General features: G+C 37.8%; 1 protein-coding gene and 1 non-coding gene across 2 annotated transcripts in view; both read right to left on the minus strand.

Moving 5' to 3' along the window:
* The window catches only part of NEDD4 (NEDD4 E3 ubiquitin protein ligase), a 191,298-nt gene that overhangs the window by 124,287 nt on the left and 42,087 nt on the right, over window positions 1–24,924 (minus strand). The window lies entirely within an intron of this gene.
* Window positions 21,007–21,109, minus strand: LOC111766527 (small nucleolar RNA U13). Its single transcript, XR_002798558.1, has one exon. It is a non-coding gene; the product is annotated as a small nucleolar RNA U13 (small nucleolar RNA).

Consider the following 24,924-nt stretch of genomic DNA (forward strand, 5'->3'; position numbering starts at 1 on the left):
AAGAATGAAAGCTTTCCCCCTAAGATCAGAAACAAGACAAGGACATCCACTTTTACCACTTCTATTCAACCTATAACTTGAAGTTCTGGCCAGAGCAATTAGGTAAGAAAAAGAAACAATACACATCCAAACTGGAAAGGAAGAGTAAAACTATCTCTATTCAAGATTATAAGATCTTATATATAGAAAATTCTAAAGAATCCACACCAAAAAAAAAAAAAAAACTGAAACAAAACAAAAAACGAAACACAAACTATTAAAGCTAATAAAGGAATTCAGACAAGTTTTAGGAAACAAGACCGACCCAAAAGTCAGCAGTACACACACAAACACACACATACATACCCCACCCAGATTTTGGAGGAGTAAGGTCTTTCTGTCCACCTTGACACCAGCAAGATGCATCAGGAGGCTGGGTTGCAGTCTGCCACAAGATTGGGAGGTAAGGGATGGTAGCTGCTGCATGGAGGGTAAAATTCACTGATATTTTACCATCTTTCTCCTCCAGCTCCTTCCTGGATGCTGCAGAGTATCCCACTAGTCTGGATTTTCAAAATGGTTGATTCAAACAGTTCCTACCAACTCAATTGTTTCGGCAGAGGGTCTGGTTCCTAGATCTTCCTACTCTGCCATCTTCCCTCAATCCTCTTCCCTCTATGTTCCTGTGATTATATATAATAAATGTCTTTATTGTTTAAACCAGTCTTAGTAGTTCCTTCAAGTCTATTACTTGAAGCTAAAAGCATCCTAAATGATACACTTCCAAGGGGAGGCCTTCCCTAGTTCCCCAGATATTCACTCCTTTCACAGTTTTCAGCACACTGGAAATTACTTTGAATTACTTGTTCATGGTCCCCTATAATAGATAACATGCTTCACTGAGGATAGGGACTGTGGTCACCTCAATAACCAGCATTAGCTGGTTAGTAACTAGCAAATAAGTAGAGAAAAATATCACACCACATCTTTTTTGTGAATGGAGATGGCATATAAATATATGGATAGAAATACATAGATAGGAGAGTGCAAGATGGTGGCAGAGTAAGGAGCTCCAAGAGTCAATACATCTCACAAGGCAGTACGTAATCATCCAGAGCTATCTAAATCATCTGTTTGGGGGGCTCAGAAGAGCATCCTGCAACATACTTGGAAGAACAGGAGGAACCTGACCATCTGTAGTGGATTCATGAGTACAGCACTCTGTGCGGTGGAGGCCAGTGCCCAACCCCACTGTGGTGCAAGCCACATCAGCAGCTTTCCCTGGCTGGAGTTGGAAGCTCTATATCCCAAAAATGGGGGAGGAAGAGATAGTCAGGCACTAAATTCAGCTACTGATTAGTAAATTCAGCTGGCTAAATCCCAATCAGAAGAACAGCTTAAGTTTGAACCTGTCCAAGTTAGAAAGAGGCCTGTAGCCTTCATTTTAACTCTACCCCAGATATGAAGGAAAGTGGGGATGACTGAAAAATCACAGTGAAGGTAGGAACTGGCTTCTTTCCATCCAGGTCAGATTGCAGTCCTAGCCTAGGCTCCAGCCCTACCTCCAGTAGAGAGGAAGCTGGGAGAGCTATACCAGATTCTCTGGGTAACTGCAGGTGCTTTCAGACTACACAGACTAGAGTGTTGTGCACTTCAGTGGTTCCATCCCTGCCCCGGACAGTGCTCCCTCAACCTCTCCAGGCAACTGCAGCCAATTTCAGTCTGCACAGACTAGACTGTTGGACACATCTCTGATTACTGGATACATCTGTGGCTCCTTTTCTGCCCCTGACAGAGCAGGAGAAGGGACAGTGCTCCCTCACCTTCTCCAGGCAATTACAGTTGCTTTTGCTTGCATGGACTACACCACTGGGTAGTAGTCCAGCAGGTATACCAGCAATGTACCTGGCAGGGGAGAAAGGGGGCTGGTGTTTCATCAGTCTAATTGGGTAACTGCAGTCATTTTTGACTCACGTGCCTTAGTTTGCTGCCTGCACCTGTGGCTCTGTACACACCCCAGGAAGGGAACGAAGGGGCAAGGGGCATGGAGCTTCATCAGTCTCTCCAGAGAACTACAGATGGTCTTGGCCCGCATGGCTTGGACTGCTGCACATAGCTGTGGATCCATACCTATCCCTGGCAGGGGAGAAAGGTGGCAGAAGCTTCATCAGTTCCTGGGGCAACATGGGCAGCTTCATCCTCCTTGGCTTACAGTACCAATTGCATCCTTGGCTACTATTCCATGACCAGCAAGGGAGAAAGGGCAGGTTCAGACTGGCTAAACACGAGCCACTATAAACTTCCAAATTAAGTTGAACCAAGTATCAAAGAGGGGCTATAAGACAAAGCCAATCAAATAGAAAGCCCTAAACTAAAGAGATAGTAGAGGCCAAGAATAAATACATGTAGTAAATCAGATGCCAAAACACCAACAAAAATTACAATCCATACCAAGAAACAGGAAGATATGGCCCAGTCAAAGGAACAAACTAAGCCTCCAATGACATAAGAAGTTGAGACAACTAATCATAGATGTTCAAACAGACCTTTTAAATAAATTCAATGAAATGATTAAAGAGATTAAAGACATCTAGAAGACACTGTGTGAGCACAAAGAAGAATTTGAAGGTATACATAGAAAAAAATCTTATGGGAATGAAAGCCAAAATAAATTAAATTAAAAATACACTGGAGGCATATAACAGCAGATTTTAAGAGGCAGAAGGATTAGTGAACCTGAAGACAGGGCCTCTGAAAGTAAACATACAGAAGAAAAGATAAAAGAATGGAAAAATTGAACAGGGTCTTAAGGAACTAAATGGTGGAGAAGACATGCAAACATATGTGTCATGTTGTCTCAGAAGGAAAAGGGAAAAGGGTCAAAAGGTGTATGTGAGGATATAATAGTAGAAAATTTCCCAACTTTATTGAAGGATATAGATATCCGTGTCAAAGAAACACAACATACTCCCATCTGCATAAATCCGAATTGACCTACTCTGAGACACACACTAATCAGAAAGTCAAATGACAAAGATAAAGAGAGAACACTGAGAGCAGCAAGAGAAAAGTGATTCATCACTTACAAGGGATGCCCAATAAGATTAAGTGCTGATTTCTTATGAGAAACCATCGAGGTAAGATTTATTAAGATACTGAAAGACTGCCAGTCAAGAATATTATATCTAGCAAGATTGTCTTTCAAAATGAGGGTGAGCTTAGAATATTTACAGATAAACGGAAACTGAGAGAGTTTGTAATGAAGACACCAGCTTTGCAGGAAATACTAAAGGGAGTGCTATAGCCAAAAAAAAAAAAAAAAAAGACAGGAGAGGGCAGCTTGGAGGAGAGTCTAGAAATGAAGATTGTATCAATAAAAGTAACTAAAAGTGTAAAAGGTGTAGGGAAAACAAGATATGACAGATAAACCCCAAAATGAAAATGGGTGAAGAACTGCCTTTACAGTAATAACACTGAATACTAATGGATTAAACTCTCCAATCAAAAGACACAGACTGGCAGAAAGAATAAGAAAATATAAATCATCTATATACGGTCTACAAGAAACTCACCTTACACCCTACGACACAAATAGATTGAAAGTGAAAGGCTGGAAAACATATTCCACGCAAGCAGTAACTAAAAAACTTGGAGTAGCTATACTTATAGCTGATGAAAATGACTTTAAAAGCAAAGCTGTTTATTCGAATCAAGGAAGGTCATTATATGCTAATAAAAGGAGCAAGTCACCAGGAGCAAATCGCAATCATAAAATTGTATGCACCTAACCAGGAATACCCAAATTACATAGAGTGAACACTGGCAAAACTGAAGAGAGAAAAAGATGTTTCTACACTGATAACAGGAGATGTCAATACACCACTCTCATCATTGAATAGATATTCTGGGCAGAGGATCTATAAAGAAATAGATAATATGATAAACAAACTAAACCAAATAGACACATATAGAACATTGCATCCCCACACAGCAGGATATACACTCAAAAGTTAGATTAAGATATTACAAAAAAGAAAATTAAAGACCCATTTCCCGAGTGAATATGGATGCAAAAATACTCAACAAAACACTCGCTAATCAAATCCAACAATACCTTAAAAGAATTATTCATCATGATTAAGTGGGTTTTTTCCCAGGCATGCATGGGTGGTTCAACACAAGAAAATCAATCGGCATAATACACCACATTAATAAATCAAATAAGAAAAATCACATGATCATCTTGATTGACACAGAAAAGGCATTTGACAAAATATAGCATCCTTTCTTAATAAAAACACTCCAAAAGACAGGATTTGAAAGAAACTTTCTCAACAGGATAAAGGGCATATATAAAAAAACCCACAGCTAACATTGTATTCAATCGTGAAAGACTGAAAGCTTTCCTGTTGGTATCAGAAACAAGACAAGGATACCCACTGACACCACTGTTGTTCAATATACTCCTAAAGGTTCTAGCTAGCACACTCTACACAACAGTAATAAGCTATCTGAGGAGGAAGTCAAGAAAAAATTCCATTTACAATAGTGACAAAAAGAATCAAATAATTAGGAATAAACTTAATGAAGGATGTAGAGCACTTATATTCAGAAAACTAAAACACAATGCTAAAAGAAATCAAAGAAGACCTAAAAAATGGGATGGGAGAACATTCCATCTTCATGGATTGGAAGACTAAATATCTTTGAAATGTCAATTCTACCCAAATTGACATACAGATTCAATGCAATCCTAATAAAAATTCCAACAGCCTTTTTTAAAAGAAATGGAAAACCCAATTATCAAATTTATTTGGAAAGGAAAGGGGGCACTGAATAGCCAGAAACATCTTAAAAAGGAAGAACAAAGTTGGAGGACTCTCACTTTCAGACTTTAAATTATATTAATTGATGGAACCATCAATTCTGTTCCATTCATCCAAATTAGACATACAGACCAATAGAATGGAATTAATGGTTCAGAACAGATCTTCACATCTATGGTCAAGTGATTTTTGACAAGGCTGTTAAACCCACTCAGCTGTATCAGAACAGTCTAGTCAACAAATGGTGCTTAGAGAACTGGATATTCATATCCAAAAGAAAGAAAGAGGACCCCTACCTTAACTTATACAAAAATTAACTCAAAATGGATCAAAGACCTACATACAAAAGCAAGAACCATACAACCCCTAGAAGAAAATAAAGGGAAACATCTTCAAGACATGGTGGTAGGTGGTGGTTTCTTAAACACTACACTGACTGCAAGAGGAACAAAAGAAAAAAATGTATAAATGGGGCCTCCTCAAACTTAAACACTTTTTTGTGCCTCAAGGGACTTTGTCAAGAAAGTAAAAAGGCAACCCACTCAATGGGAGAAAATATTTAAACCATATATCTGATAAGGGTTTGATTTCCATGCTATATAAAGAGAACATACAACTCAACAATAAAAGAATAAACAGTCCAATTAAAAAATGGGCAAAATACTGAAATAGAACATTTATCCCAAGAGGAAATACAAATTGCGAAAAAGCACGTGAAAAAATGTTCAATATCCCTAGCTATTAAGGAAATGCCAATCAAACCTACAATGAGATATCATCTCACACCTCATAGAATAGCCATTATTAAACAATAACAACAACAAACAAAAAACAAGTGCTGGAGAGGATGTGGAGAAATAGGAATACTCCTTCACTGTTGGTGGGAATGTTGAATGGAGCAGCTTCTGTGGAAGACAGTTTGGCAGTTCCTTAGGAAGCTAAATATAAAACTACCATATGATTTGGCAATTCCTCTACTATATCCAGAAGAACTGAAAACAGTGACACAAGCGGACATCAACACATCAATATTCATAGTGGCATTATTCACAATTGTCAAAAGATGGAAACAATCCACGTGTCCATCAACCAATGAATAGATAAACAAAATGTGATACATTCATAAGATGGAATACTATGCTGCTGTTAGAAGAAATAAAATTGGAACATATGATAACATGGATGAACCTTGAGGACATTATACTAAGTGAAATAAACCAGACACAATAGGACAAATATTGTATGGACACACTAAAATGAACTAAATACAAAGAATAAACACATGGAGTTAAAATAAAAACATGGAGTTAATGGGAGATAGGATGAGGACTAAGAAAGGGTACTGATGCTTAATATATGTAGAATTTTCAATTAGCTTGACTGTAAAAGTACGGAAATGGATAGAATTGGTATTAACACATAGTGAGAACTAACAGTTTATAAATGGGATTGTGGTTGAAAGGGGTAGTCTAGGGATGTAAATGTCAATGGAAGAAAAGCTAGAGAGCAATCTAGGGAATGAATAACAGTGAATACAGAAATGGATGAGAATTGTGGTTAATAATACAAATAGACGAATGTCCTTCAGTGAACATTAAAAAAAATATTTTAATTAAATTTTTATTATTTCAAATTCTTTTTAATTCTTTGTATTTTGTCATTTTAAAAACTGTCATTATTTCATTTTCATATTAATTTTATTTGGTTATTTTGTTGGCTTCATTTTTAAAGAAGTTTTGGATCACAGAAGGGTTACAACTGTGGCAAGGAGGATCATTGGTACAGGGTGTCAGTGATGGGGGATGCATGGCAGGAGGTTCACCTGGGGCATACTTTTAAGGCATATGAATGAATTCAACTGTTCATGGGGCATTGTCACAGTGGGTGGAGATCCACACAATACCTGAAAGAATATCCAATTTCCATCCTTAGGAGTTCTGCCACATTCTTTAATGGGAAAGCAAGAATACCCTGAGTATAGGGGCAGTGACTAGTGAAGGAGGATGGGTCACTAATGGGCCCCTGAAATTGATGACTGTACTTCCGAACCTTTTCTTTTGAAATTGAAACTTACCTAGTATTACAGGGTGCCTAAGAATTATCATTTGAACCTCCTTGTTGTTCAAATATGGCCTCTCTCTAAGCAAAACTCAGCATATATATGCATTACCTTCCCTTGGGCAAGGGACATGACTTCCAGGGGTAAGCCTCCCTGGCACTGAGGGATGACTACCAAGCACCAACTAGCAATGCAACTGGAAAACAACCTTGACCAAAAGGGGAAAGGGTAAAAACAAATAAGCTTATATGGTTAAGAGACTTCAAAGGGAGTTGGGAGGTCATTCCAGAGGTTATTATGCTTATGCAGGATCTCACTGACTGCCTCAGTAGCAGGGCTCCTGAGGGCTCTGGAGACATCCAGACACTATAGACAGGGCAGACAGGTCAGAATTTTTCCACCTTGCCAGTGGGCCCTACTTTGGAATTTATGCTCCCCAGTGTGACAAAGTTGGGTACAGTTGTGGTTTCCCTACACATGGCTCTTGCCCCTTCTATTTGAACCTATAGTTAGTACCCAAGTTAATAGGCTTCTATTCATGAGACTTAAATCTTTGGCTCTCCATGTGCTAGATGGGTCCTGAATCTCCACAGAGTTGCAACACCTACTCTCCAATTCACTGGACTCACCCAGGAAAATTAACAAGGAGATGATGATGGACAACTATGATTCCAAGGAACAGAGAGAGTTTGCAACTGCAAACAAGATAGTACCATCCATGTGTCCCATGGGATCTAAGCTCCCTCTCACTTAGAGGTGGAGTAGGCATCACCGTCCCAGAATCCTAAGGATTGGGGAATGGATGATGGACTAGAGTAGACTTATTGTTATTCTACTATAGACTTATTATTATTCTAGCAACAGAAGAACTTTTATCATTTATGTGGAGGCAGTGGCCACCAGAGGTCTGGAAGGAAGGAGAGGGAAAAATAGATTTGTAATATGGGGCATTTTTGGGACATTGGAATTGTCCTGAATGACACTGCAATGATACAGGCCATTTTATATCTTGTCATAACTTACAAAATTGTGCAGGAAAGAGATTAAACTATAATGTAAACTATAACCCACACTTAGTGGCAAAGCTCCAATATGTGTTCATCAATTGTAACAAATGTACCACAGTAACGAAGGATGTTGTTAATGTGGGAAAGTGTAGGAGGGATAGGGAGTGGGGCATATGGGAATCCCCTACATTTTTAATGTAACATTTATGTAATCTAAGTATCTTTAAAAATATATATATAATATTAAAAAAAAAAAAAAGATTGGTGTTTGAGGGACAGCAAGGAGGCCAGAGTAGCTACAGAGGAGTGAGCAAGGAAGAGAACAATGGAAGATGAGGTCGAAGAGGTAACAGAGGGCCAGACCATGCTGTCATCAACCCAGTTAACCACTCACTGAAGCCATAGCTTAGCTGAATAATGGGGTAAAGGATTTCGCCTGGCTGTGATATGCAGTGGCAAGTACCAGTACCCAGGGAGATATGCATAAATAAAATATTTCCCACAGGAAAAAAAAACAACAAAAAAACCACAAATGTACATCACTATTACAGGGTGGTAAGAATATAGTGATACATGGGGAAAATACAATTAATGTAACTTATGGGCTATAGTTAACAGCAACATTGTAATATTCTTGCATCAATGTCAAAGCAGGTATTACATCAATGCTAAGGGCCAATAAAAAGGACACATGGGATCTTTTCATTCAACTAAGGAAAATGTTCAAAGGATTACTGGGGCGGTGACTGCACAACTCTGAGATGAAAGTGAGAGCCACTGAGTTTACGCTTCGGATAGAATGTAGAAGGCATGGGACTGTATAACATAGTGAGCCATTTGGTGGGAAAATGGGCTGTGGTTAACAGTACAACTACGAGAGTGTTCTCTCATGAACTATAACAAAAGTACAATAGTAATACATAGCGTTAATAATAGGGGATGCAAGTGTATGCTATAGACTGCAATTAGTGGTAATAATCTAATGATGTTCTGTCATAATCTTCAACAAATGTTCTATAACAATGTAAGGTTTTGATGGAGGGGTGAGGTATGCGAATTCTGCACATTATGCATGACTGTGTTACAAGCTTACAACTTCTCTAAAAAAATGAAAACAAAAAATGGAAAAATACATAGAAAAATAATGCTGGAAGATCATGCAATCAGTAATGGTTTGAAATTATGACTGACTTTTATTTCTTTTATGAGAACATATATCATGTACAAGTTACATTATTTCTAAACATAATACAAATATACACACATACATGTATGTAAATATAAGTATTAGTAGTAATGATACAAACAGAGCACCATGGTAATATAGGAATGAAGTGGTGCTGTCTTTTTTAGATGCTCATGTGATATGCTTATATAGAATACTGTACCTAATTTGTTGTTTTGTTTTTTTCCTTTTCATAGACTGCCTCCCCTGGCCTCATCTGTGCAAACCTAAGTGTAGAATTTACTACAATGTACTCTTAAGCATTGACTTAAATTTAGAGTTTCCCCTATTTGCTAACCTACCAATAAAAGTTCTCTACTAAAATTCCCTTTGAACTTCCTGTTTTCTCAAAGATATAAAGGCTCCCTTCAATTCAAAACCACAATTTCCACCTGGCTGAATGCCCAATAATCAAACTATGACTTTAATATATCTTAGCAAACATATTTATGGTGAATACATTCAGTTGAAAACATTTTGTGCTATGTATAAATTATTATATAAGTGACAGGGAGGGAAAATAAACAACCACATATAACAATGTCCTTTGTACATAAGATACTAAATCACCATATTTTCAGTTCTTCTAGCTGTATGAATTAGCATTGACCCACAAGAATTTCTTTAGTTATCATCGTAATAAATTTTCAAAATTTCCAATTGAAATAAATATGCAGCCTATGATCCCAGAATAAAGTAATGATGGCTAGAAAATTTGGTAATACTGAACTTGTTGCAAAAGAAACAATAAGTTAAAGTAGAATCCTGAGTCAGAGTTTTCAATTACAAGTGGCCTTTCTTCTCATTTTTGTGGTAATCTCTCTAACCCCAAAGCAGCAGTAACTTTAAAGAATTCTTTCTGATAGAACAAGAACATCAGGGGAGTGGATGTAGCCCAGTGGTTGAGCACCTGCATCCCAGTACAAGGTCCTGGGTTCAATATCTGACACTTCCTGAAAAAATAAAAAAAGAAACTAACCATAAAATAGAGTTTGCTTGAGCATGACTTTATACTCAATTTGAATATGGATTATTTGGTGTGTACAAATTCATTTATCCATCTATTCTTCTACTCAACAATCTAAAAGGCATTTACTGAACCCCTCTCAGGTACCAAGAGCACTGTGTTGGGGTCTTCATAGGAAATTGACAATGCTTCCTTAAAAAAGAAAAAGAAAAAAAGAAAATGCAAAAATTCTGATTTAGGAGACTTTATAAATCTGTTCTGTTCCCATATTTTTTTCCTCTTCTGTTTTGGTGCCCTATTGCTGGGAATATCAAGCATCACATTTCATTAACCTTAAGCTCAAAAACTATTTAAGTGCTCATGAAATACTTAGAAACACTGACCATGTATGAGAGTAGAAATTAGAAATGGTACAGACCACATTTTCTCATGGGAATTCAGTAAAACTAGAAAATAATTTAAAAATTGGAAAAGAAACGTATCTTCAGAATGTCTGAAAAATAACAACAAAAAAACCCCCACAAAATTACTACCCATCTAAACCTCAAGATATGGCTGGAAGTAACACTCCAGGGAAATTCATAGCTTTGAAGTTTTCATTACTAAGCAATAAACACTAAAAAGAAATTAAACTTTTGACTTAAAAGTCACCAAAAGAGGGAAACGGACTTTGGCCCAGTGGTTAGGGCGTCCGTCTACCATATGGGAGGTCCGCGGTTCAAACCCCGGGCCTCCTTGACTCCGTGTGGAGCTGGCCCATGCGCAGTGCTGATGCACGCAAGGAGTGCCGTGCCACGCAAGGGTGTCCCCGCGTTGGGGAGCCCCACGCGCAAGGAGTGCGCCCGTGAGGAAAGCCGCCCAGCGTGAAAAGAAAGAGCAGCCTGCCCAGGAATGGCGCCGCCCACACTTCCCGTGCCGCTGACGACAACAGAAGCGGACAAAGAAACAAGACGCAGCAAATAGACACCAAGAACAGACAACCAGGGGAGGGGGGGGGGGGGGGGGAATTAAATAAATAAATAAATCTTTAAAAAAAAAAAAAAAAAAAGTCACCAAAAGGGTTCATACAAAACCCTGAACAGTCAGTGGAATTAATAAAAATTAAAATTTGAAATAAATTATCAAATACAAAGGAACACTGGTACGTGCAAGAGCCTTTTTTGATAAAAATGATAAAAATAATCAATTCTCCAAAATAATCGAGAAAAAATTTTTAAAAATTAAATTAAAAACTAGGAAGGAGAAATCCTAAGCAACAGAGAAATCAAGAGATTAATTTTGCAACTCTGTGTAAATAAACTTGAAAACTCAGCTAAAATGCATAATTTTCTAAGAAAATGCAAATTATCAAAGCTGACTTCATAAAAAGAAAGAAAACAAAAAACAGGCCAATAACATGAAAGAAATTGAGCAAGGTGTCAAATACTTAGTCTCTCAAAAAGTACCAGGCCCAGACAATTATGCAGGTAAATTCTTCCAAACCTTCAAAGAAAAAATTTATTCTAACACTTTTTAAAAAATTCCCTTCACAGTTTTTAACTTTTTATTTTGATACAATTTCAAACTTACAGGTATCTGAAAATACAAATCCCATGCAAAGAATTCCAAACTACCCCACACACAGATACCCAGATCCATCAATTTTAACATTCTGCCACATCTACCGTACCCTTCTATCATCTATTTTCTGAACATTTGAGAACATGCTGCACTCATATACTCACAACAAATATGAGTTTTTTCATAGACACTCTATCAGTTGAGAAAGCTCCTTTCTATTCTTAGTTTGCTGAGTGTTTTTACCATGAAACAGTTTTGCGCTTTCTCAAGTGCTTTTTCTGTAGCTGATCATGAGTTTTCTCCTTTATTCTGTTAATGTGGTGAATTAACATGAATTGCTTAAAAAAAAAAAAAAGATTTATTTATCCCCTCTTCCCCAGATGGTTCTCTCATTGCTTGCTCACCTTCTCCAGGAGGCACTGGGAACCAAACCCAGGACCTCCCACATGGGAGGTGACTGCCCAATGGCCTGAGCCACATCCGCTCCCTCCAGGCTGCAGCGTCTGCTGGTTTGTGATATCTGCTCGTTGTGGTGGGTACAGTGTCTAGCTCATTGAAGTGGGTGCGGCATCTGCTCAACTCCTTTAAGAGGCAATGGAACCCAAACCTGGGACCTCCCATGTTGTAGGCAGGTGCCCAACAAATTGAGCCACATCTGCTTCCCTGATTGCTTGCTCCCTGATCTGTTGCGTCTCTTATTATCTCTCCTCTGTATCTCTTTTTGTTGCATCATCTTGTTGCACCAGCTCTCCACATGGGCCACCACTCCTGCATGGGCCAGCACTCCACGTGCGTCAGCTCGCTGCGTGCGCCAGCTTGCCTTCACCAGGAGGCCCTGGATCAAACCTTGGACCTCCTATATGGTAGACGGGAGCCCAATTGCTTGAGCCACATCCACTTCCCCTGACTGCTTTTTCAAATGTTAAAACTAAACTTGCATTCCTATGTTAAGCCCCACCTGCTCATGCTGTATTAACATTTTTTTTATTTTGTGAATTAAATTCACTAATAATTTTTCATGTCTATGTTCACAAGGGATAATGGTCTGAAATTTCCTTTTCTTATGATGTCCTTGTCCAATTTTGGTATTAGAATTACATTAAACCTTTTATTTTATGAAAGACAGTGTGTAAGATTTCTTCTTTAGATGTTTGCTAGAACACACCAGTGAAGCCATCTGGGTCTCAATTTTCTTTCTGGAAAGATTTTTAATTACAATTTAAATTCCTCTAACAGGTATCTTTATTTGCTATTTCTACCCTTATTGGTTTGGTATATTTGGCTTTTAATGAAATGAACATTTTAGTTAATTATTAAAATTGTTGGCATTAAAGTGCCATATACAGAACTTGAAGTTGTCAATATTTCCTTATTTTTATCATTTCTGTATGATGTTTCCCACTTTCATTCCTGATATTGGTCACCTGAGTCTCCTATCTCCTTTCCCTCATTTGGGCTATGTATATATTATAACAATTTTATTAGTCTTTTCAAAGAACTACTTTTTATTTTATTTTCTCTACTTATTGCCCATTTCATTTACTTGCATTCTTATTTCTTTCCTTCTACTTATTTTATGCTTAATTTACTCTTCTTTTTTTTTACTTGAGATAGCAGCTTAGATCATTGATTTAAAATCCTTCTTTTGTATTTAAGTATTTAAAGGTATATATTTTCATCTAAGCACTGAATTAGCTAATTCCACATTTTGATATGCTGTGCTTTAATTATAAATTAGTTAAAATTTATCTTATGATTTCTTTTTTGACCCATGGGTTATTTAAAATTATGTTGCTTAATTTCTAGGTATTTGTGGATTTTCCAGATGTATGTGTGCTATTGAATTCTAATTTAGATCTGTCCTGGTCAGACTTTCTGCCTTTGTATTCAGATTTGTTTTATGGCTCAGAATATTGATTCGGTGAATGTTCTATATGCATATAAAAAGAATGGATAGTCTTCAGGTGATAAATGCAGTGTTCTATACATGCCAAATAGGTTAAGTTGATTGATAGTGTTCAAATCTATGTATTTGCTGACTTTTGGTGTTATTATTTAATCAATTTTTGTGAGAAGATTGGCAAAATCTTCAACTATAATTATTTATTTAGCTCTGTCAAATACTGTTTTATAATTTTGAGTCTCTTTTATTAGGTTTATACACATTTGGGATTACTATGTATTCTTAATGAATCTGGTCTTTTATCACTATGAAACATCCCTCTTAATTTCTGATAATACTATTTATCCTGAAGTCCACTTTGTTGAATATTAATCAGCCACATCAGTTTTTTTATTTATGCTTCGTGTTTGCGTGGTATATCTTTTCTATCTTTTACTTTTAACCTTTCTGTATATTTAGATTCAAAGTTTTAGTTTGTTGCCAGTAAATAGCATATAATAGAGTCTTGATTTGGGGGAATTACTGTATAGTTTGCTTAATAGCTCACATATTGCTGTTTCTTTTTGTCTTAATTCCTCTTTTCCTCCCTTTTGTCCATTTTTAATAAAAAATTTTTTCTTCCCTTCTCCCTCCCCCGCCCTGCTGTTTTTGCTGTTTGAGTCCATTCACTGTGTGATCTTCTGTATCTATTTCTCTTTTTGTCTTCTCTTCTTTTTGATTCACTGGGATTCGATCCTGGGGAACTCTGATGTGGAGAGAGGTTCTCTGTCAACTGCACCACCTCAGTTGCTGGTCTCTGCTGCACTTCACCTTGAATCTCCCCTTCATCTCTCTTTTGCTGCATCATCTTGCTGCGTGACTGACTTGCACAGGCACTGGCTCACTGTACCTTTGAATTAAGGCTTCCCCTTGATTGCTCCCAGGCAATGACTGAGCAATGTAGGAGGATCTAGAGCCCAGCCATTCTTGACCAACATTGGACTGCTCTGACAGACAGTCTTTGCTTAGAGCCTCTCCATCAGCCTGGATGAGACCTTCCCAGAAATGTGCTACAGTATGAGGCTCTTTCTACCCAATCCTTTATTCCCTCACTTCTTCCGCAGGAGTTTAGACCTATGTTACAATGAGAAGGCTCTCCCTACCTGCACCTTCTCCCACTTTCTTTAACCTTCATTGATGTTTCCCCCTATAAATCTCGTGCACATTTAATTCTATCTTGCTATCTGTTTCTTAGAGCTCCCAAACCAACATAGGTGGTACAGAGGTTTTGGGACTAGCCCAATCCATCTGGCTGGTAAGAAAAATCCTGAGTAGGATGTGGGACACATACAGTCCCAGCACATGGTGGTCTCCCAATTGCTAAAGATCTCTCTAATAATGACCTGGGGAAATGTCCTGCTGGAGGGGAACACCCTTACTGGTGTGATGATTCAGGCAATTGAATTATATGGGGGAGAACAATACCTACAACAGAAGTGAAGTTGGCTAGTTATTACTAAGTTGTACTGATGTCTTGCAGAGATTTATAATGAGAAAATAAGGGTGGCTAAAGTTAAAGGATAAATATGAAAGACAGAGGGCCTCTTTGGTAGCTTATAAAGAGGCCCTTATCTCCTGAACAGTTCTCAACTGAGGAGTAGACTCAGACAGAGAGTTATAGAGTTTGCAGAGCTTCAGAGACATTTAAATGCTCAGCTAAAGCAGATCTGCTCTTTCAGGGCTCTCGCTGGAAAAACCTGGAACTCTGACATGGAATAGAAGCATCTGGGGGGAACGTTTCTTAGGATTGTAACTCTGCAGACCCCTTGACCCCCCCAGTTTGCAGAGCAGCCCATCCCTACATAATAAGAGCTAACACTTCTCTCATGCCCGAAGACATTGCAGAGACTTCTCCCTCCTCAGGAGCTGCCTCCACTTCTCTCTTGGCTGCCAGGATAATAACTAGTGTTAAGTCCCAGTGTTACCCAAGTGGGGATTTGTTGCGTCTCACTAAGAATGAAAGAGATTACATCTTGAAGATGCTTCAAGAGATATATACTGGCAGGAACTAGAGGAATAGTCCTGGGACTGAATTTTGAAATGCTTAATGAAGGGATGGAAACATAAGACTGAATAAGCAAGAATTCATTGACTTGGGGGCACTTTCTAAGTCATGAGATTTACCACGTTAACGAGTACCCCATAAGAAGAGGCAAACTTGCTGCTGAGATGGCTCTTAGAAGTGTAAAAAAAAGTGATAGTCCACAATGAGCCTAGAGGAAATGCCTGAGTTGCCCTGGCAGATAGTAAGGCAAAGAATAAGAAGCTGAAAGAAGTGGGCATTCTGCAATCAATATATTATGTGAGGTCAAAAGACTATGTCCTATGGGAAGGTGCAGAGGACACACACTTAACGATGGTCATTAGAGTATGCCGGTGAGAAGGATAGCAGCATCACCAAGAAGTTAAGTGATGGCTCTTCTCTACATGTCAAAACTGATGGTAGGAGAGAACGTCACAGAGCTGGGCTCAATAACTACCATAGGGGTGATGGGCTGCCCTCATCTCAAGTAACAAAGGACAGGTGGTAGCACTTAACTGCCAGAAAGGGGGGAGCTACAGTTATTGTAATGATTAGCCAAGTTGCAGAGACAGGGAAGCAGACATAGCCTGCAATAAATTGTGTAGATGGTTAACAGACCATGACATCCTGTCATCCTTGTGGCAAAACAGGCAAGTGAACAATAAAGGAGTTGTTTAACATCTAAAGTCATGAAGAAGCAGGAATGGAGAAGTGGTAACTGGTTGACCAATTAAAAAAAAATCATGATCTCTTGTTCAGTTCCCCAAACTGAGCTAATTTTCATATCCAGAGATCCCTTCTAGGGACTGGAAGGACTCTGCCTCATTGCAAGAAGTGTACATTAAAATGATTCAGTGTATTTGGGTGACAGTATATTGGGGAAAGTGGATACTCAGACATGTTGTGTTGGAAACAGGGTTTGTACTGATACCCAAAGACCCAAAGTATCATCATGGCTCCCATATTAGAGCAAGGACATGAAGGGAACAGATAATAAATAGAATCCTGCCTAAAATCCAGCTTATAATGGGTCTACTAGGTTTATGGATCGACCCAGTGATCATTTTCCTGGGCTAAAGGGTATAACTGGAATTGGATAAATGGAAGTTGGATCCCCCCATATTGGATCTTTGGCCTGAAGGATGAGTGATTATATTGGGAAGACCAAGTAAAAGCCTCTGAAGCTAATTTTCCTCTGGTCAAAAAAGTAAATAAAAATAATATTGATTATATATGATGCCAAAAGCACAAGCAACAAAAGAAAAAATAGATACACTGGACATCATCAAAAATAAAAACTTTTGTGCTTCAAAGAACACCATTAAGAAAGTGAAAACGCAATCCACAGAATGGGAGAAAACTTTTGTAAATCATATATCTGATAAAGGACTTGTATCTAGAATACATAAAGAACTATCACAACTAAATGATAAAAAAAAATATCCCAATTAAAAAATGGACAAAGAATCAGAGAAGACATTTCTCAAAAAAAATATATATAAATGGCCAATAAGACATGAAGAGAAGCTCAACATCATTAGGCATTTGGGAAATATAAATCAAAACCACAATGAGATACCATTTCATACCCAGTATAAGGGTTATAATAAAAAGACAAACAACCAGTCTTGGCAAGGATGTGGAGAAATTTGGAACCTTTATATACATACCACTGGTAGGAATGTTAAAACGGTACTGCTACTTTGAAAAATAGTCTGACAGTTCTTCAAATGGTAAAATGTAGACATTACCATATGATCCAGCAATTCCACTCCTAGGTATATACCCAAGAGAAATGAAAATATATGTCCACACAAAAACTTCTACACAAATGTTTATAGCACAGCATTATTCATAATAGTCAAAATGTGGAAACAACCCAAACGTCCATCAAATGACAAATGAACAACTAAAATGTGGTAATTACATACAATGGAATATTCAGCAATAAAAAGAAATCAAATATTGATATAAGCTACAACATGGATTAACATTTTTGGAGATTGAATCAGGTACCCCCCAAAAAACATGTTCAGGTCTTAGCCTCTGGTCCTGTGAATGTAAACCCATTTGTAAACAGGACCTCTGAAGATGCTACTATTAAAGTGTAGACTCATTTTGAACACGATCTTCAAAGATGCTATCTAAATGAGGCCAGATTGAATCAGGGTGGGCCTTAATCCATATGACTGAAGTCCTTATAAGGAAATTTAGATGTTCAGTTATTAGAAGCCAGAAGTCTATAGAAATCAGAGGAGCAGACACAAGGAGAGTGAGCCAAGTGACAAAGGAGTAAGGGAACACAACAGACTCTAGAAGAAAGCAAACCCTGATGTTGGGCTTTCCGCCTCCAAAACTATGAGATGACAAATTCCCATTAAAACAACATATTCTGTGGTATTTGTCATAGGAGCTTTGAAACACTAAAAAAACCCTGAAAACATTATGCTAAGTGAAAGAAGTCACTCACAAAGGGCCACATAATGTATGATTCCATTTATATGAAATGTCCAGAGTAGGAAAATCAACAGAGACAGAAAGCAGACTGGTGGTTCTGGGGGAAAGCAGGAGGAGGAGAATAGGAAGGATGAGAATGACTACTAATGGGTTCAGGGTTTCTTTGTGGGGATGATGAAAATGTTCCAAAATTGACTGGGCTGATGACTGCACAATGTGTGACTATACTAAAACCACTGAGTTGTATACTTCACAATATTGCCAGTATTGCAATCCAGTGGGGATATTAGAGATTAGCGCCACCATTAAAGACCTAAAGGATACAATGGTGGTTCCTATAATATGGCCATTTAATTCTCTAGTCTTATCCCTGCAGAAATCAGATAAACGCAGGAATTGGCTATTCTCTACCACAAGTTCAACCAAATAATAGCCCCAGTTGCCTGGTGATTCCTGGATGCAGAGAGTCCAGAATGCCCTATCAGCAGCTATAGATTGTGGTTTGATGGGATTCTTGCTGTATCCCCTGGAAAAAAGTGTGTCCCCTTTGGAGACTAGTACTTTTAACCTTGCAGAGCCCAGACTTGTGGGGATGGGAAGCACAAAGTCCTCCAGTTGGTCACTGGCAATGATGGTAACTGGGGCTACTCTTATTTCTACACCTTTGTTCCTGGACCCATGTATTCTTTCTGTTATAGACACAGCCCCATATAGAGGTTTGTAATTTAATTAATTAAGAATGGCACCCATCTTTGCAGAATATGCCTCAAAAATGGACTTCAGCTGTATCTCACTAGGCCCTGCCAATGCTCTATGAGAACGCCTGTTTCTTCTATATGTGATATGACCAGTGGAGCCCACAGTCATGTGTCCACCCCCATACTTCCTTCTATGTGAAGTGGGTCCCCTGGAAGGATGAAATATTGCATTTCCATCCCTACAGCTCAAGCATTCTGTAAGCTCCCAAATAGCTGCGCTGGCTGAGGTTCTGCAAACAGGAAAGGCAAATCCATACTCAAAAGAGGTATCAATGCCTGTGAGGACAAACTGCTGGCCCTTTCAGGAAGCAAGGGCCCAATTTAGTACTCTTACCATCAAGAGGCTGTGGTCATGGGAGTTAATACTTGGTGATTTTATTTTCTCTTAATTTATGAGGTTTTATTATTAGGGTAATGTTGGCCTAATGAAATGAACTGGGACAAGTTCCTCCTGTTTGATTTTTAGTAAGACATTGTATAGACTTGGTATCATTGTTTCCTTAAATGTGCAATAGAATTTACCAATGGAACCATCTGCGCCAGGAATTTTCTTTGTTGGAAGATTTTTAACTTCCAATTCAATTTCTTTAAGAAATATAGGTCTATTCAGGTAATTCATTTCTTAAGTGAGTTTGGTAAACGTATGTGTCTTTAAAGGAATTGCTCCATTTCATCTAAGTTAACTTAATTTACGGGCACAGAGCTGCTCATAGTATCCCTTATTATCCTTTTAGTATCTGTAGGTTCTAAAATGATGCTACATTCTAATTTCTTGATAGAAGCTTCAATTAATGATTTAAAACCTGTCTTCTTTTCTAATACAAGCATCCAATTCTACATATTTCCCTGCAAGTCTTACTAACAGCATGTTGCAAATTTTGAGGTTGTATTTTTATTTCACTGCGTTAAAAATACTTCTAATTTCCTTTGAAAGTTCTCGTTCAACCCATGGATTATTTAGAACTGTGCTGTTTAACTTTCAAACACTTGGGAATTTTTCAGACATATTTCTGTTACTGGTTCCTTGTTGAATTCCATTGTAGTCAGAGGCCATATTTTGCATGATTTCTATTCTTTTAAAACTGTTAAGTTTTCTGTTCTGGCCCAGCTTACCTGGTAAATGTTCAAAGTGAACTTGAAAAGGCTATGCATTCTGCTGTTATTGGGTGAAATGTCTATAAATATCAGTTAGATCAACATGATTTGGTAGTGTTGTTCAGGACTTCTAAATCTTTGATTTTTTTTTTTTAACCTGTTCTACCATTAACTGAGACAGAGAAGAACATTGATATCTCTTAAAGTATAATTGTGGATTTGCTTTTTTCTCCTTTCAGTTCTATAATTTATTGCTTCATTTGTTTTGAAGCTGTTAGGTGCCTTCACAGAATTCCTATTGTTGTGGAAATCAAGAGAGTCAATAATTGCGTATGGAAGGCCAGGTCTCAGTAATAATTTTGGGAAGGAAAAAAAAAATTATTTACGACCAGCCAGGCTCTGGAACTTCTCTGTCCAAAAACCTGATCCCCAAATAAGATTTTCGGGTTCTTTTTATACAGAGCAAGAGCCAAATGGTCTTTTGTTTGAGTTCTTGATATGCTTGTGTTAACACTTATTTCCCACATTCCAGGCAGGCTTGAATTAACATATTCAGTTTGCATCCTCCCTGAATATTGGAAGTCTGTAGAGCTTACATTGTTATTTGGCTTCCCAGACTGGAGTGGCTGGCCTGGTTACAAAAGGTGAAGCTGCAGTTTTTTTCATTGTCTGCCACACACAACCCAGGTTATTTATGAAGAGATGCACAGCCCCCACCCATAGCTCATATCACTATGGCCTCTTGATGAAATGGCATTTTATCCTTATGTAATATCCCTCTTTAGCCTTCGTAATTTTCCTTGTTCTTCAGCTGTGCATGGTATTTCTTTTTGCATCCTTTTATTTTTAACATATTTATTTAATCTATTTAAGTAGGCATCTTAAATAGACAGCATATATATGTATACCAGCATATAGTTAGGTCTTGAATTTTCATAAACCCAATTTGAAAATCTCTTTCGGTTGGTATGGTCCATCACTTACATTTAGTGAAATCATTGGTATAAATGGATTAAGTCTTCCATTTTTTGTTTTATATTTCCTTCCTGTTTTTTGTTTATCTTTTATCGGCTTTGTGGCTTTATCTCTATATTGCTTTTTTTTTCTACATCAGACAGGTAACGTGTCATGTCTTAACAAGGTTTATGGGAGGCACATTTCACACAAACGCGTGTACACCCATTCATCATGTTTATGAACCACAAAAGGATCTACTATATTACTTTTTAGTGACTGAACACTACATAGTCTTTTAAGTCCACTTAAAGTTAATATTTAACTGCTTGAAGTAAAAATGTAGAAGGCTTACAACTACATAGGCTGCTTTGGCCTCTTATGTAATGGTTGTAATATGTATTAAACCTATGTAAACTGAAAATTGCACAAATGTTATAATTTTTGCTTTTAACAGTTACACATATTTTAAAGAACTTAGGAAAAAATAGTATGTCATAATTTCAGATATTTACTATTTCTGTTGATTTTTCTTCCTTTCTCAAGTCCTAAATTTCTCTCTGGTTTCATTACAATTAGCCTAAACAACTTCCTTTAGAGTGGATCTGCTGGCAGTGAATTCTCTTATTTTTTCATTCAGCTGAGAATATCTTTACTTACACCATCATTCCTGAAGGATATTTTTGCTATAGAATTCTGAATTGACAGTTCTTTTGTTTTAGTAACTTTTAAAAATGTTGTTCCATTATAGTTCCTATTATTTGAATCACTGTTCCCCTACATGCAATGTCAATTTTCCTGACTGCTTTCAAGATTTTTTTTTAACAAGGGTTGAAATTTTTTTTCTTTTTTTTTTTTTTTTTAATTTTATTCATTTCTCTCTCCCAACTCTCTCACTGTTTGCACTTGCTGTGTCTGTTCATCTTCTTTGTTTCTTTAGGAGGCACAGGGAACTGAACCCAGGACCTCTGATGTGGGAGGGAGGCACCTAATTGCTTAAGCCACCTCCATTTCCTGCTTTGTTGTGTCTCTCGTTATGCTTTTCTTCTTGTGTCTTTTGTTATCTTGTTGTGTCAGCCTGCCACACCTGCCCATCACACCTGTTCATTGTACCAGCTTGCTGTCTTCTTTAGGAGGCACCAGGAATGGAACCACAGACCTTCCATGTGGTAGGCAGGACCCAGTTGCTGGAGCCACATCTGCTTCCCACAAGATTTCTTCTTTATCTTCAGTTTTCAGTAGTTTGATTATGTGTCTGACTGTGGTCTTCTTTGAGTATAAATTGCTTGGATTTTGTTGAGCTTCTTTAATCTGTGAAATGTATGTCTTTCACCAAAATCAGAAAATTTTTGGCTATTATGTCTTCAAATATTTTTCTCTACCAATCTCTTGTTCAAGAGTTCTGACCTCAATGACCCAAACATTAGGCTTTTTTTTTTCTCTCCCTTTCCCCCCCACCAGTTATCTGTTCTCTGTGTCCATTTTTGCTGCGTGTTCTTATTTGTCCACTTCTATTGTTGTCAGCAGCACGGGAATCTGTGTCTCTTTTTGTTGCGTCATCTTGTTGTGTCAGCTCTTCGTGTGTGCAGCACCATTCCTGGGCAGGCTGGACTTTCTTTCGTGCTGGGCGGCTCTCCTTATGGGGCACACTCCTTGCGCGTGGGGGTCCTCTATGCAGGGGACACCCGTGTGACATGGCACTCCTTGCGTTCATCAGCACTGCGCATGTGCCAGCTCCAAATGGGTCAAGGAGGCCCGGGGTTTAAACCGCGGACCTCCCATGTGGTAGACGGATGCCCTAACCACTGGGCCAAGTCCGCTTCCCACATTAGGCTTTTTTGATAGCTTCCAGGTCTCTGAGTTTGTGCTAACTTTTTCTTTCAGTCTTTATTTTCTCTGTTCTTCACTGGATAATTATTACTGAACTATCTTCAAGTAAAAGAAGACACTAACTCTTTTCTCTGGCATCTCCATTCCATTGAACTCATCCAATGATTTTTTAAAATTTCAAACATTATTTCTTTTTTTTTATTGTCTTTTTCATTTCATTTCAACAAACATTATATTTTAAGTTCCAATATTTCTATTTCATTCTTTTTTATGGTTTCTATTTCACTGCTGAGAACTTCCATCTTTCCATTCATCTCAGGAGTCTTAGGAAGCGGGTATAGCTCAGTGGCCAAGCACCTGCTTCCCATGTATGAAGTCCTGGGTTCAATCTCCAGTACCTCCTTAAAAAAAAGTGTTTACCTTCATGTCATGGAGCATGGTTATAATAGCTGCTTAAAGTGTTTTGCTGATAATTCCAATGTCTGAATCATCTTGAGGAATTGGCATCTGCTGATTATCTTTTCTCTTGAGAATTGGTCATATTTTTCTGGTTGTTCAGATGTCAAATAATTTGGATACACTTTTAAACATTATGTTATGAGACCCTAGGTCCTACTAAAATCCTTTAAGTATTTTCTCTAGCTTTATGGTTATTTAAAGCACCAGGTTAAGTCTAATACTCTGTAACTTCATCTTGGCTAAAATTGGACATGCCGACATCTTTTTTAACTCTTAAAAAAATGGCAATAGTTGAATACCTCTTCAATAGGATAAATTATAAAAGTTGATCCATGTTTAATGGAGAAATGCTAGGTGCATTCCCACTAAAATTAGAAACAAGACAAATATTCATCCATCACTACTGTGATTAAACATTGACATGTGCAAGCCAAAACAAAGAGAAAAGAGAACAAAGAAGTATAAAAGAACTTCAATATATTGAAAACATATACTTCTGAGAAAAATGTCTAAATAAGTTAAAATAATACTGAAAGTAAAAATAAATAAAAAGCCCAACCACTTGGGAATTTTAACTATTTCCTAAGTAATACGTAAGCCAAATAAGCAATCAAAACCAGATGTTATCAAATCTGGAATTTTATTTTGGTGAAAGAGTTAAGATTGAAATTTATTCAATTTTTCGCCATAGGACTATTCAGTTGACTCAATATCATTTCCTCAATAATCCAAAATTTCCAAACTGACTTAAAAAGTTTTTTTTGTGCCACACTAAATAGAGTGGGATAGATCCTTCTTTCAACAAGAAAAACCAGAAGCACATTAGTGCTGTTGGCTGGATTTTTGGCAATAGCTTTCTTGACCCCTATTTCAGCGATAGCTTTCCTTTCAATTCACTTTACTTAAATAAAGAAACAAAACCTTTACACATGGAATATATGAGTAGCTTCTGTTTTCCACAATGAAATCAAATGTGGTACCTTAGAAGACTTCAGAGAGACTGAGATTTCAAGAATGCTCAGCTATGTCAAATGCATGAATAAAATGAGATTGGAAAAATAGTGACTGAGTTTGGCAACACGAAGGTCACTTAATAAGTTAAGAGCACCTGAATAAAAGCAGTTTCATTTGAATGCAGGGGTGTGAATCAGTGTGAGTTAACAACCATATTGGAGAAATGGGTAAACTGAGAAACGAGTTAACAGCTAAAGGTAAATATGAGATAAAGGAGGAACATTTTTAAGGACGGAATTACAATGTAATATTCCTGCAGAGAATGAGAGATTACAAATATGCACCTCTACCACTGCTGGTAAGGTGTTGATCTGGGCATCGGTAAGGATTCTGGAATTAAACAGGCACAAGGAGATATTGTCAGTTTGAGGGATGTTTTCGCTTCCTAGGCTGCTTAAAGCAGATACCATGAAATGTGTTGGCTTAAACAATGGGAAGTTATTAGCTTACAGTTTAAGGCTGTGAAAATGTCCAAATCAAAGTATCATCAAGGTGAGGTTTTCTTCCTAAAGACCAGCTGCTGGCCATCCTTGGCTCTTCTGCTACATGGTAAGGCACATGGTGCCATATGTTGGTCTCTCCCTTCTTTTCTGGGTTTCACTGATTTCAGCTTCCCACTTCCATGGCGTTTTCTTTCTCTTTATATAGTCATCCCATCTACAAAGGACTCGAGTAAGAGGATTAAGACCCATCCTTATTTAGGTGGGCCCTATCCAAACTGAAGTTAACCTCACCGAGAGGCCCAATGTATAATGTCCACACCCATAGG

This window comes from Dasypus novemcinctus, chromosome 3 (genome assembly GCF_030445035.2).
Source record: "Dasypus novemcinctus isolate mDasNov1 chromosome 3, mDasNov1.1.hap2, whole genome shotgun sequence".
NCBI lineage: Eukaryota > Metazoa > Chordata > Mammalia > Cingulata > Dasypodidae > Dasypus > Dasypus novemcinctus.